Source organism: Triticum aestivum, chromosome 6D (genome assembly GCF_018294505.1).
Source record: "Triticum aestivum cultivar Chinese Spring chromosome 6D, IWGSC CS RefSeq v2.1, whole genome shotgun sequence".
In the NCBI taxonomy this organism is placed as follows: Eukaryota; Viridiplantae; Streptophyta; class Magnoliopsida; order Poales; family Poaceae; genus Triticum; species Triticum aestivum.
The window spans coordinates 472,405,942-472,417,579 of NC_057811.1; the positions used below are offsets into that span (position 1 = coordinate 472,405,942).

The 11,638-nt window shown below is 50.1% G+C and overlaps 2 non-coding genes across 2 annotated transcripts; both read right to left on the bottom strand.

The window, feature by feature from the left end:
* Positions 1-240: 240 nt before the first annotated feature.
* Positions 241-399, bottom strand: LOC123146716 (U1 spliceosomal RNA). The gene has a single exon (XR_006472909.1). It is a non-coding gene; the product is annotated as a U1 spliceosomal RNA (small nuclear RNA).
* Positions 400-2,353: 1,954 nt separating this feature from the next.
* On the bottom strand, positions 2,354-2,514 carry LOC123146714 (U1 spliceosomal RNA). The gene has a single exon (XR_006472907.1). It is a non-coding gene; the product is annotated as a U1 spliceosomal RNA (small nuclear RNA).
* Positions 2,515-11,638: the final 9,124 nt, after the last annotated feature.

The window sequence follows — 11,638 nt, forward strand, 5'->3', positions numbered from 1 at the left end:
AGTGTTAAATTTTGGCATGCCAGTGTTTGGAATTGGCCCAAATATAGGCTACTAATTGGTTGGCCAGAAAATTCAAGTGGCCACACTCACATAGACTTGTCTACTTTGGAAATTCTTGGCCTTGCCAAACTTTTGATAGCAAAAAAATACCATGTATACTTGCTTGACCAAGTAGAAGCAACTTGCAAAACATGCGTAGCTACAACGATCAAATTCTAACATTTAAAATTTATGGATTAGCACGGGATGCCGAGTGCATACCCTCTCTACCATAAATTTTGACATCCATTCTCCCAATTGGGGAGATGATAGACCAACACTCTCGCCAAGTGCAATGTGAGTCGTTGATCTAGGCCACGACCCTTCTTGATCTGTCATAAACCCTGTTCCGGTATGTAAGTTGTAATGATGCCTTATGGGCCAATTATATACACCGACTCTCTCACCCCCCGCCTCCTCTCGCTAGCGAGGTGGTACTAAACCAAACAGAGCGTCCTACGGTTATGGCCCGACCCATGTTTCATATTTTTATGTTTCTTTGTTTCTTTTTTTCTTACTTTTCAATTTATTATTTTCCTTTTCACTTTTCTTCTCATTTGTATTTTCTTATCTTCATCTAATTGGCGTTTATAGTTCACTTTTTAATATTGTCTACATGTTTTTTTCTCATACTTTTACTATAAAAAAATCCCTTGTTGGTGTCATTAAAGTGAATTTTGTTTTGATGAGGTTGGAGCAGACATCCTTTGAGAACGGAGCCATTGGGAGCGCCCGGTAAGGCAAGTTTAGAGGCAAGCCGAGGAAACTTGCGCCTGGGCCTCCTGGTTCCTCTCCCCCGGACAATGTTGGATCCTACAGGGATGCATCATGCCCCATCGATCTTCCTGCCGCGCGCAATGACCACCACAAATTCGTGTAGTGAGTACATCCTCGACTTGTATCCTGCCTCCCTTGTGCTTGGGGGCGTCTCGTCCACCCTCCGCGCGCACGACTCCACGCACTCTGGTGAAGAAGTGGTCGCCGCCACCAATGTCAAGCACCGTCCTGATGGTGGCGCCCAACTTCCGTCTAGTTCTGCAGAGCACGCCATCTCGCGACGCACCGCCTCTGTTGAGTGTACAAGACGCTTGACGATCGCCACGCAGCCGGGGACAAGTCGAGGAGAGGGGGATTGGGTTACCGGGGGCGTAATCGGGGTGGGAGGCACTCATGGCGGCGACGACCTTGGCGACGATTTTGTCGAGCTTGGTGGTGGTGATGCCCCTGTAGATGCCGGTGCAGGCCTTCTACGCGACAAGCGCGGGATCACACGGTTCTGGTTGAGGCCGTACGCGAGCTTCTTGAGACATGTCGTGATCTCGTCGAAGTGCACCACCTCCAACCACACACCGCCCTTCACCACATACATCTTCTCCGCCACCTGGCCGGCCTTCGGTCAAGCATTGGGCGGGCACGGGTCATAGCGAGCGGCAGGAGGGGCTTAGGGTCCGGGAATTGGAGAACAGGGGGGATACGATGGTGAGGGATTTGGAATGGCTCAAAGGGACCGACGCATGTGTGGTGCGATGATTTTGAAAAGAAAGGATGAAGGGGGTTATGAGAGTGGGAGGAAGGGTGGAGAAGTGCTTTGGAGGAGGAGCGCTGGATTAGTGGAGTATTTTCACGTGTGGTTTTATGTGGGGGCGGTTGGTGGTGGTGGAAGCCCGTGTGACTGCTTATGTGAAGCGGGACACCATATTCCAGTCACAGTGAGAGCACAGGAGCGTGTCATGTCCAGCTCCATCAATGGTCCACCCTATTTGAAAAACATGAACTTCATTCGCTAATTGCCAAATAATTTGACTACGGATTGTTTGATCTTCGCAAGAATCGGAATAAAATCTCTTCTTTTTTGAACAAATTCTACTCTTCATAGTTCTCATTGCCCTTTTTAGCGAACGTTGCCTAGCTGAAGAATGGTATTGCTTCCCGTAAGTTACTGGTCACATCGCAAGCCCATGATTAAGCTAACCACCTATTTATAACAGTCTAGGGCCTTGCCTTGTTTTGAAGATTTCTTCGCAAGGAATATGGTGAATCAAATCAGATTTGTAATACCGCTATTCGATATACCATTGAAAACATGCTTGGTTTAGTGTTAAAGTTTGGCATTGGCCCAAATATTGGCTACTAATTTAATTGGATGGCTAAAAAAATCATGTGGCCACACATAGAGTTGTATGTTTTGGAAATTATTGGCATTGCAAAACTTTTAGTAGCAAAAAAGTACAATGTATACTTGCTTGACCAAGTAGAAGCAACTTGCAAAACTAGCAACAATGATAAAATTCTAAAATTTAATTTTGATGGATTGGCAGGGGCCATGCGAGCACATACCCCCTCTACCATTAATTTTGATGTCCATTCTCCCAATTGGGGAGTTGATAGACCAACATGCTCGCCAAGTGCAATGTGAGCCATTGATCTAGGCCACGACCCTTCTTGATCAATCGTAAACCCCGTCCAGGTATGTAAGTTGCACCGGTGCTCTGTGGGCTAGTTATATACACCGGCTCTCCCACCTCCACCTCTCTCACTAGCGAGGTGGTACTGAACCAGACCAGATCGAGTGCGCGCAGTGATGGTCTGACCCATCTGTCGGTTCCCTTCTTTATGTTTTTCATTCTATTTATTATTTTCCTTTTCACTTTTCTTATGATTTATATTTCCTTCTTCATCTAATTGGTGTTATGTTTCACTTTTTAATATTGTCTACATGTTTCTTCGTACTTTACTGTAAAATCTCTTTTTGGTGTCATTAAAGTGAATTTTTTTGTAGAGGTTGGAGCAGACAACCTTCGAGAATGGAGCTGTTGGGAACGCCTGGTGAGCCCATAGCCCCCTCGCCGCGAGAGCTTCCTCACCCCTTCTAAGCCGATGAAACTTGCACGTGGGCCTCCTGGTTTCTCTCTCCTAGGCCACACCAGATCGTACGCATCTCCACCCTCAGCTCTAGTCCGGATCCGATGAGATGCGTCACACTCTCTCGACCTTCTTGCCGCGCGCAACGACCACCACAAATTCATGTAGGGTGTGTTTGGTTGCCTGCATGAGGCCCAACCAGGCCTGCACAGGAAGAAAAGGCCCCGTTTGGTTGGCCGCATACACTATTTGGCCTGCATGGCATGATGTTTAAAGCCCTCCTGGGCCTGGCTCCGTGGGAACGCTCGAATCGGCAGTTTCTCCAGGGCCAGGCCCGAGCGGTGCACGTGGGCGGCGACGGCTGCTTGCGCACGGCCACGCTCGAGAAGCCGCGTTGCTTCCCGAAGCGCCAGCAGTTATTAGCCTCATCGCCCCTCACCGCTCCCTATCCCCACTCTCCCGACTCTCACCGGCGACGGTGGATCGGAGGAGAGCAAGAAGACCACCGGACTCCATCATCAGCGAGCGAATCATCACTTGGCCCGCGGCAATGGCGGTAAGCACTTCTCTCTGTTCGTCATGCACTACGTTTTCGCGTTTGATCCGGCGATAGATTCGATCCACGGCGGAGAGGGGAATGGGGAATAGAGGTAGATAAGCAAGGCAGTTCATACTACTTCATACTAGTTCATGCAAGATTGGAATAGAGGTCGATGCAGATGGAGTAGAAGGAGAATTGGGGGATTGGGGGTACAGAACAGACACCGGCGAACCGTGGCGGCCGTCACCGGCGTGCGGAGCGGTGGGTCGAGTGGCTGGCCTTCATCTTCTTGTCCATCGCCATGCGGGACCGCAGGTCGTCGTCGCTGTCGGAGGAGTCGAGGTCGATCTGCCACGTACGACGGCCTGGCTCCGGCGCCCTCACTGGCATCTGCACCGGTTCTTCCTCCTCCTTAGGCTCCTCACCGATGACCGCTGGCGGCACGATAGCCGTCTCCCAGTACACCGCGGCACGACGGTCATTAGGAGCCCAGTAGGTCTTGTACTTGGACCACTTCTTCCTCTGTTTTGCGTCGTCGGAGACGGCCTGATTCATGGCCCAGCGAATGATGTCGACTGCCATCGCGCCCTTTGCTGGGTCAGGAATCAGCGTCTTCAGCTCTTGTGCAGTGGCCCTCATGAGCACTGCATCATATTCCTTCTGCATGTCAAGCATGGAGCCGAAGTTCGAGCACACCTCCATGGTGTTCTCGAACTTGGTGCGGTCACCAGCCGACCACCCGAGGAAGAAGGCCCTCCAGCCAATACCCCAAGGGAAGGGGTTGGCGTTGGAGCTGGAGCTAGAGCTCATGGCGATGGAGAGGAGGAAAGTTGATAGTGAGAGAAGAGAGGGGGTGGGTAAGTAGTGCTGGGCAGGGTGAGTAAATATAGGCGCGATGGAGAAGAGGAAGAGTGACAGTCATGCCGTTTTAACTACATGCTCTTCAGTAAGCCATGTACTCTGTGCTGTGCCTGACATCATGAATTGTGTGCAGATCGAGGAGAGCAATGAGATGGGCACGGAGGTGCTCCCGGCCGTTGACAACAAGGGCAAGCAGCCCCTTCATCCAATGCCCGATGAGGTTGTGCTGCCGCCCACCACCGAGGAAGACCCGAAGACGCCTGAGGTTGGTGACGACGAGGGCATGGAGGAGCCTCCCAACAACAAGCGCCGCAACTACGGCCACTACCACCAGGAGGATGGCCCAACTCACTTCTGCAAGGTCATCCTTGCACCGAAGCTTGAGTGCGTCCCCATGCCCCTGGACTTCACCAAGCACTTCGTCGCGGTGCCGACGGAGTTCAATCTCAGGAACAACACCGTCTGCTCCTGGAAGGTGACAGTGAAGCTGATGAACGGCAGGGTGACCCAGGATCAGGGTTGGGCCACCTACGCAACCGTTCATCGGATCAAGATCGGCTACATGGTGACCTTCAAGCTCCTCACTCCCGACACCCTCAAGGTCATCATCTTCGACGACGATGGCATTGAGGTTGTCAACAAGTGCGGGAAGCACGACGAAGCCTTCGCCGCCAAGGACTAGGGCCGGGCACCTCCTTCCTAAGTACTATCGAGTCTGCTTTGAACTGTTTATGGTTTATGCGTTGAACTGTTATGAAGTGTGGTACTGCTTATCTGAATTCTGCTGTTAAGTAGTTGATGCTCTATTTATACTCTGCTCTGCTTATGATGTGTGCTACATGGTTGTGCCGAAGTGTGCTGGTAACCTCACCAACTAGCCAAAGAGGTTACCACACACCAGGCGTTGCATAGAACCAAACACCATGCCTTGGGTTTGTCCACTAACATGCAGGCAACCAAATACCAGGCAGTGTGGTTCAGCCCATGCAGGCAGGAGGGCATGTAGGCAACCAAACAACTTGCAGATGGTGCATTTGAGGCTGCATTTGCATAGCCAGGCTGAGTTGAGAAGGCTATGCAATGCAGCTACTGTAGACTACGACAACCAAACACGCCCGTAGTGAGTTCACCCTTGACTTGGCTCCTATAGGGCTAGAATTCGAGCCGAGTCGAGCCAGCTCGGCTTGACTCGCTAGAGCTAGTTTTGTTAACGAGCTAGCTTGACTCGGCTCGTTATTATAACGAGCTCAAATCCAAGATTGGCTCGACTCGTATAACTCGCGAGCCGGCTCGTTTAGCTTGTTAAGCTCGTTAAAGATATGAACATAAAACCCTCAAATATTATAAAAATGATTATGCATATATTAAACATATATATCATTAAACAATAGTAATTTCCTTGTAATGCATGAGTCTCCTAGGCGGCTAGGCCTTGTGTTATGCGCCTGGGACATAGGGTGCTGAGTGGCTGATCTTTTTTGTATTGGGAGTGGCTGATCTTTTGTACCGAGCCTAACGAGTTACACGAGTACTCGTGAGATTGACTCGTTTAACTTGGTCTATAAACGATATTAAACTAAAGCTCGGCTCGACTCATTATCATTCGAGTTCGAGTCAATTCGAGCCGAGTCACGAGCTACTCGTTTAGCTCGCGAGCTTCGAGCTTTTTTTCCAGCCCTAGGCTCCTACCTCCCTTGTGTTTGGGGCATCCTCGTTGACTCACCCCGTGACTCCGCCAACTCTGGCGAAGAAGCGGTTGCTGTCGCCAATGTCAGCTGCTTTTGCTCTGTCATGTTGGCAGCGGCCAACTTTCATCCAATTATGCAGATCACGAGATCTTGTGCCGCGCCGCCTCCGTTGAGCGAATAAGATGATCGACAGCCGCCACATGGCCGGGGACAAGTCGGGGAGAGGGGGTATTGGGTTACCGAGACGTAGTTAGGGTGGGAGGCGGTCATGGCGGCGGTGGTCTCATCAAGTTGGGAGGTGGTGACGCCCCTGTAGATGCCAACGCAAATCTTCTACGCACAAGCACGAGATCGCATCGGTGTTGGCTGAGGCCGTATGCAAGCTTATTGATCCGCGACATGATCCTTTTGAAGTGCATCGCCTCATATCGCTCATCGTGCTTCACAATGTATCATCTTGCTCCTTCGCTCCGCCGACCTTCTGTCGAAAATTTCGCGAGCATCGTTCATAGTGGGCGGCAGTAGGGATCAGGGTTTGGGAATCAAGGAACGGGGAGGGAGGGGAATGCGATGATGGATTTGGAACGGCTTCGAGGGACTGAAACATATGCGGTGTGATGAGTTTGAAAAGAAAGGAGATTGGGATTCTTTTGAGAGTGGGAGGAAGGGGGAGAAGTGCTTTGGAGGAGGAGCGAGGGAGCAGGTCGAGTAGTTTCACTCGCGGTTTTGGGTGGGGGCGATAGGTGGTGGTGGAAGCCCGTGTGACTTCTTATGTGGAGCAGGATGCCACGTTTCAGTAAGAGAGAGCATAGGAACGCGTTGTTTCCTCCGTCTGTTGGCTCCATCTGTGGTTGACCCTGTTTGAAAAGCATGAATTTCGTTTGCTGTTTGCCTAAGAATTTGATGAAGGGTCATTTGATCTTCGCAATAATTGCAACAAACTCTTTATTTTGCAAAACAAATTCCAATCTTCACAGTTCTCGTTGCCTAGTGTTTTTTTACTGAACCTTTCCTAGTTGAAGAATCAAATTGCTTCCTGTAAGTTAGGTTCCACACCGCAAGCCCATGACTAATCTAACCACCTATTATAACAGTCTAGGGCCTTGCCTTGTTCTCAAGATTTTGTCGCGAGGAACATGGTGATTCAAATCAGGTTTTTAGTACCGATACTTGCTATACCATTGAAAACATGCTTGGATTAGTGTTAAATTTTGGCATTCCAATGTTTGGAATTGGTCCAAATATAGGCTACTAATTGGTTGGCTACAAAATTCATGTGGCCACACTCATATAGACTTGTCTGCTTTGGCAATTCTTCGCATTGCCAAACTTTTAATAGCCTCCGCGTCGCCCCCCGCTCAGGTGACTCGGGTGGCTCCCCAACCCTAGCCACCGCCGAGGCCTAGCTCATCTTCCTCCCTTCCTCCCGCCGCCGCCGGAGGACGCCGCCGGCTTGCGCCCGGAGGCCGACGGCAGTGGCGGGGGCCCTTCCTCCCTCCCGCGTCTCAGGGGTGGCGGGGCCCCAACATGTGTGGAGGTGCGGCCGATCTAGAAGCGACGGCGATGACTTCGACGGCGACGGCGGTCGGCCTGGCCTCGGGCCACAGGCGGCTCCTTGCGGCGGCTGGCCCGGATCGGGCGGCGGCGCGATGCGGTCTTCGGCGGTATGTCATCTGGCCTTAGACCAACACTCTCGCCAAGTGCAATATGAGCCGTTGATCTAGACCACAACCCTTCTTGATTTGTGGTAAACTCCGTCCAGGTATGTAAGTTGCAATGATGCCTTGTGGGCTAGTTATTGATGAGGACATCAATACCATTGTTACACCCACATCCCCTACTGCTACATATACTGGACCAATTACTAGAGCTCGCGCACGCCAATTAAATTTCAGGTACTTTCGTTTCTTGGTAATGATTCTAATGTTCATGAGAATATGATGCTGCCTAAATTGGATACATTTGTTTTGCTTACAAATGAAGGGCCTGGCATGGATAAGAGGGATGAACACTGGAGCAAGACCAAGCATGGAGAGGATGGCATGCGCAAGGGGAACAAGAACGGAGCTACAAGTGATGATTTCAAGACTTTGAAGCCACCATAATGAGTGCATGAAGCCTTGGATGAAATATACAAGATGCCACTTCATAAATTTCGTCCAAAGGCTATTCTAGGTGACGCGTCACCTTATTATTGGGCCAGGCCCATGTAATTTCGAAATACATAAGTATAGGCTGTTTTTAGAGTCCGTATGTGTGGGGAAACAAGAGATAGGTTTGGTTTGGGACCCCTTCCCTAAGGGCCACGAAATTCCCCCCTCTTCCTCCATATATACAGCCCTTAGGGCACCGTTTAGACTTTGGGTTTTGTTTAGATTAAAAGTTCGCCATAGCTGCAACTTCGCGTACTTCGTTTGTGTTCAACGACCAGACAAAGGCGTCACAGAACCCCACCTTGATCAATAAAGCTTTCCTCTTATATTCGCAATATCCAGATTGCAATATTAGTTTCTTGCTTGTTCTTCATTTGCCTGCAGGAAACAGACCTTCATGGTCAGGTTGATCGTGCTCCGGCATGGTCAATAACCTCTCGGAGTTGGTTTAGCGATTGCTAAGGCGCGACGTCCTCGCACGTTCGTAGTCGGATCGTCAAAGTCGACTTCCTCCAAAACGATAGCCACCATCTCATCGAAAGACGGGACACCTTTGCCTCTATCAGTTATATACACCGACTCTCTCACCCACGCCTCCTATCGCTAGCGAGGTGGTACTAAACCAAACCAGAGCGTCCTGCGGTGATGGCCCGATCCATGTTTCACATTTTTATGTTTGTTTGTTTCATTTTTTCTTACTTTTCTATTTAACATTTTCCTTTTCACTTTCCTTCTCATTTGTATTGTGTTCTTTTCATCTAATTGGCATTTATATTTCACTTTTAACATTTTCTGCATGTTTTTCCTCGTACTTTTACTATAAAAATCCCTTGTTCCTGTCATTAAAGTGAACTTTGTTTTGAAGAGGTTTGAGCAGACAACCATTGAGAATGGAGCCGTTGGGAGCACCCGGTAAGGCGATTGAAAGGGCAAGCCGAGGAAACTTGTGCCTGGGCCTCTTGGTTCCTCTCCCCCGGGCAACGCCAGATCCTACGCACCTCCGTCTCCATCTTCGGTCCCGATTTGGCGGGATGCATCATGCCCCCATTGATCTTCTTGCTGCGTGCAATAACCACCACAAATTCATGTAGTGAGTCCATCCTTGATTTGGATCCTGCCTCCCTTGTGCTTGGGGGCATCCAGGTCCACTCCCCTTGCGAATCGACAAACTCCGATGAAGAAGTGGTCATCGCCACCAATGTCAACCGCCTCCGCTCCGTCATGATGGTGGTGCCCAACTTCCGTCCAGTTCTGCAGAGCACCTCATCTTGTGACGCACCGCCTCTATTGACTGTACAAGATGCTTGACGATCGCCATGCAGCCAAGGACAAGTAGTGTGATGCCCCTGATTCAATCGTACACTAATCATGTACGCAAACGTGTACGATCAAGATCAGGGACTCACGGGAATATATCACAACACAACTCTAAAACATAAATAAGTCATACAAGCATCATAATACAAGCCAGGGGCCTCGAGGGCTCGAATACAAGTGCTCGATCATAGACGAGTCAGCGGAAACAACAATATCTGAGCACAGACATAAGTTAAACAAGTTTGCCTTAAGAAGGCTAGCACAAACTGGGATACAGATCGAAAGAGGCGTAGGCCTCCTGCCTGGGATCCTCCTAAACTACTCCTGATCGTCGTCAGCGGGCTGCACGTAGTAGTAGGCACCTCCGGTGCAGTAGGAGTCGTCGTCGACGGTGGCGTCTGGCTCCTGGGCTCCAGCATCTGGTTGCGACAACAAGGTAGAAAGGAAGGGGGAAAAGAGGGAGAAAAGCAACCGTGAGTACTCATCCAAAGTACTCGCAAGCAAGGAGCTACACTACATATGCATGGATATATGTGTAAAGGGCCATATCGATGGACTGAACTGCAGAATGCCAGAATAAGAGGGGGATAGCTAATCCTGTCGAAGACTACGCTTCAGGCCACCTCCATCTTGCAGCATGTAGAAGAGAGTAGATGGTAAGTTCACCAAGTAGCATCGTATAGCATAATCCTACCCGGCGATCCCCTCCTCGTCACCCTGTTAGAGAGCGATCACCGGGTTGTATCTGGTACTTGGAAGGGTGTGTTTTATTAAGTATCCGGTTCTAGTTGTCATAAGGTCAAGGTACAACTCCGGGTCGTCCTTTTACCGAGGGACATGACTATTCGAATAGATAAACTTCCCTGCAGGGGTGCACCACATAACCCAACACGCTTGATCCCATTTGGCCGGACACACTTTCCTGGGTCATGCCCGGCCTCGGAAGATCAACAAGTCGCAGCCCTACCTAGGCACAACAGAGAGGTCAGCACGCCGGTCTAAATCCTATGACGCAGGGGTCTGGGCCCATCGCCCATTGCACACCCGCACGTTGCGAGGGCGGCCGGAAGCAGACCTAGCAACCTCCATTACAAAGGAAGTCACGTTACACGGTCCAATCTGGCGCGCGCCGCTCAGTCGCTGACGTCACGAAGGCTTCGGCTGATACCACGACGTCGAGTGCCCATAACTGCTCCCGCGTAGTTGGTTAGTGCGTATAGACCAAATGGCCAGACTCAGATCAAATACCAAGATCTCGTTAAGCGTGTTAATTGATGTAACCGCAGACACCGACCAGGGCCAGGCCCACCTCTCACCTAGGCGGTCTCAACCTGCCCTGTCGCTCCACCACAAAGATCCACCCAGAGGGCCGTCGGGACAAAGGTCCTTTCAGCCCCCAATCCGTGAATCACTCGCGGGTACTCCACGAGCCGACCCGACTTTTAGTCACCACATGTATCATGTATAAAGTATATAGTATATACCCGTGACCACCTCCCGAGTGATCACGGCCCGATAGTATAGCATGGCAGACGGACAAGAATGTAGGGCCACTGATGGAATACTAGCATCCTATACTAAGCATGTAGGATTGCAGGTAAATGTAACAACAATAGTAGCAAAGACAGGCTATGCATCAGGGTAGGATTAACGGAAAGCAGTAACATGCTACACTACTCTAATGCAAGCAGTAGAGAGAAGAATAGGCGATATCTGGTGATCAAGGGGGGGGGGGTTTGCCTGGTTGCTCTGGCAAGAAGGAGGGGTCGTCAACTCCGTAGTCGAACTGGGCAGCAGCAGCGTTGGTCTCGTAGTCTACCGGAGAGAAGAGGGGGAAGAAATAGTAAATGCAATGCAAACATAAGCATGACGGTGCATGACATGACAATGAGCGGTGTTAGGTGTGCCCTAACGCGGTAGTAGGTGATACCGGCGAAAGGGGGAAACATCCGGGAAAGTATCCCCGTGTTTCACGTTTTCGGACAGATGAGCCGGAGGTGAAATGTTGCAGGTTCGCTATGCTAGAGATGTGTGGCGGACGAACCGGCTGCGTATTCGGATTCGTCTCGTCGTTCTGAGCAACTTTCATGTACAAAACATTTTCATCCGAGTTACGGTTTATTTTATATTAATTTTTAAAGTTTTAAATCATTTTCTAAATTATTATTATCAAATTA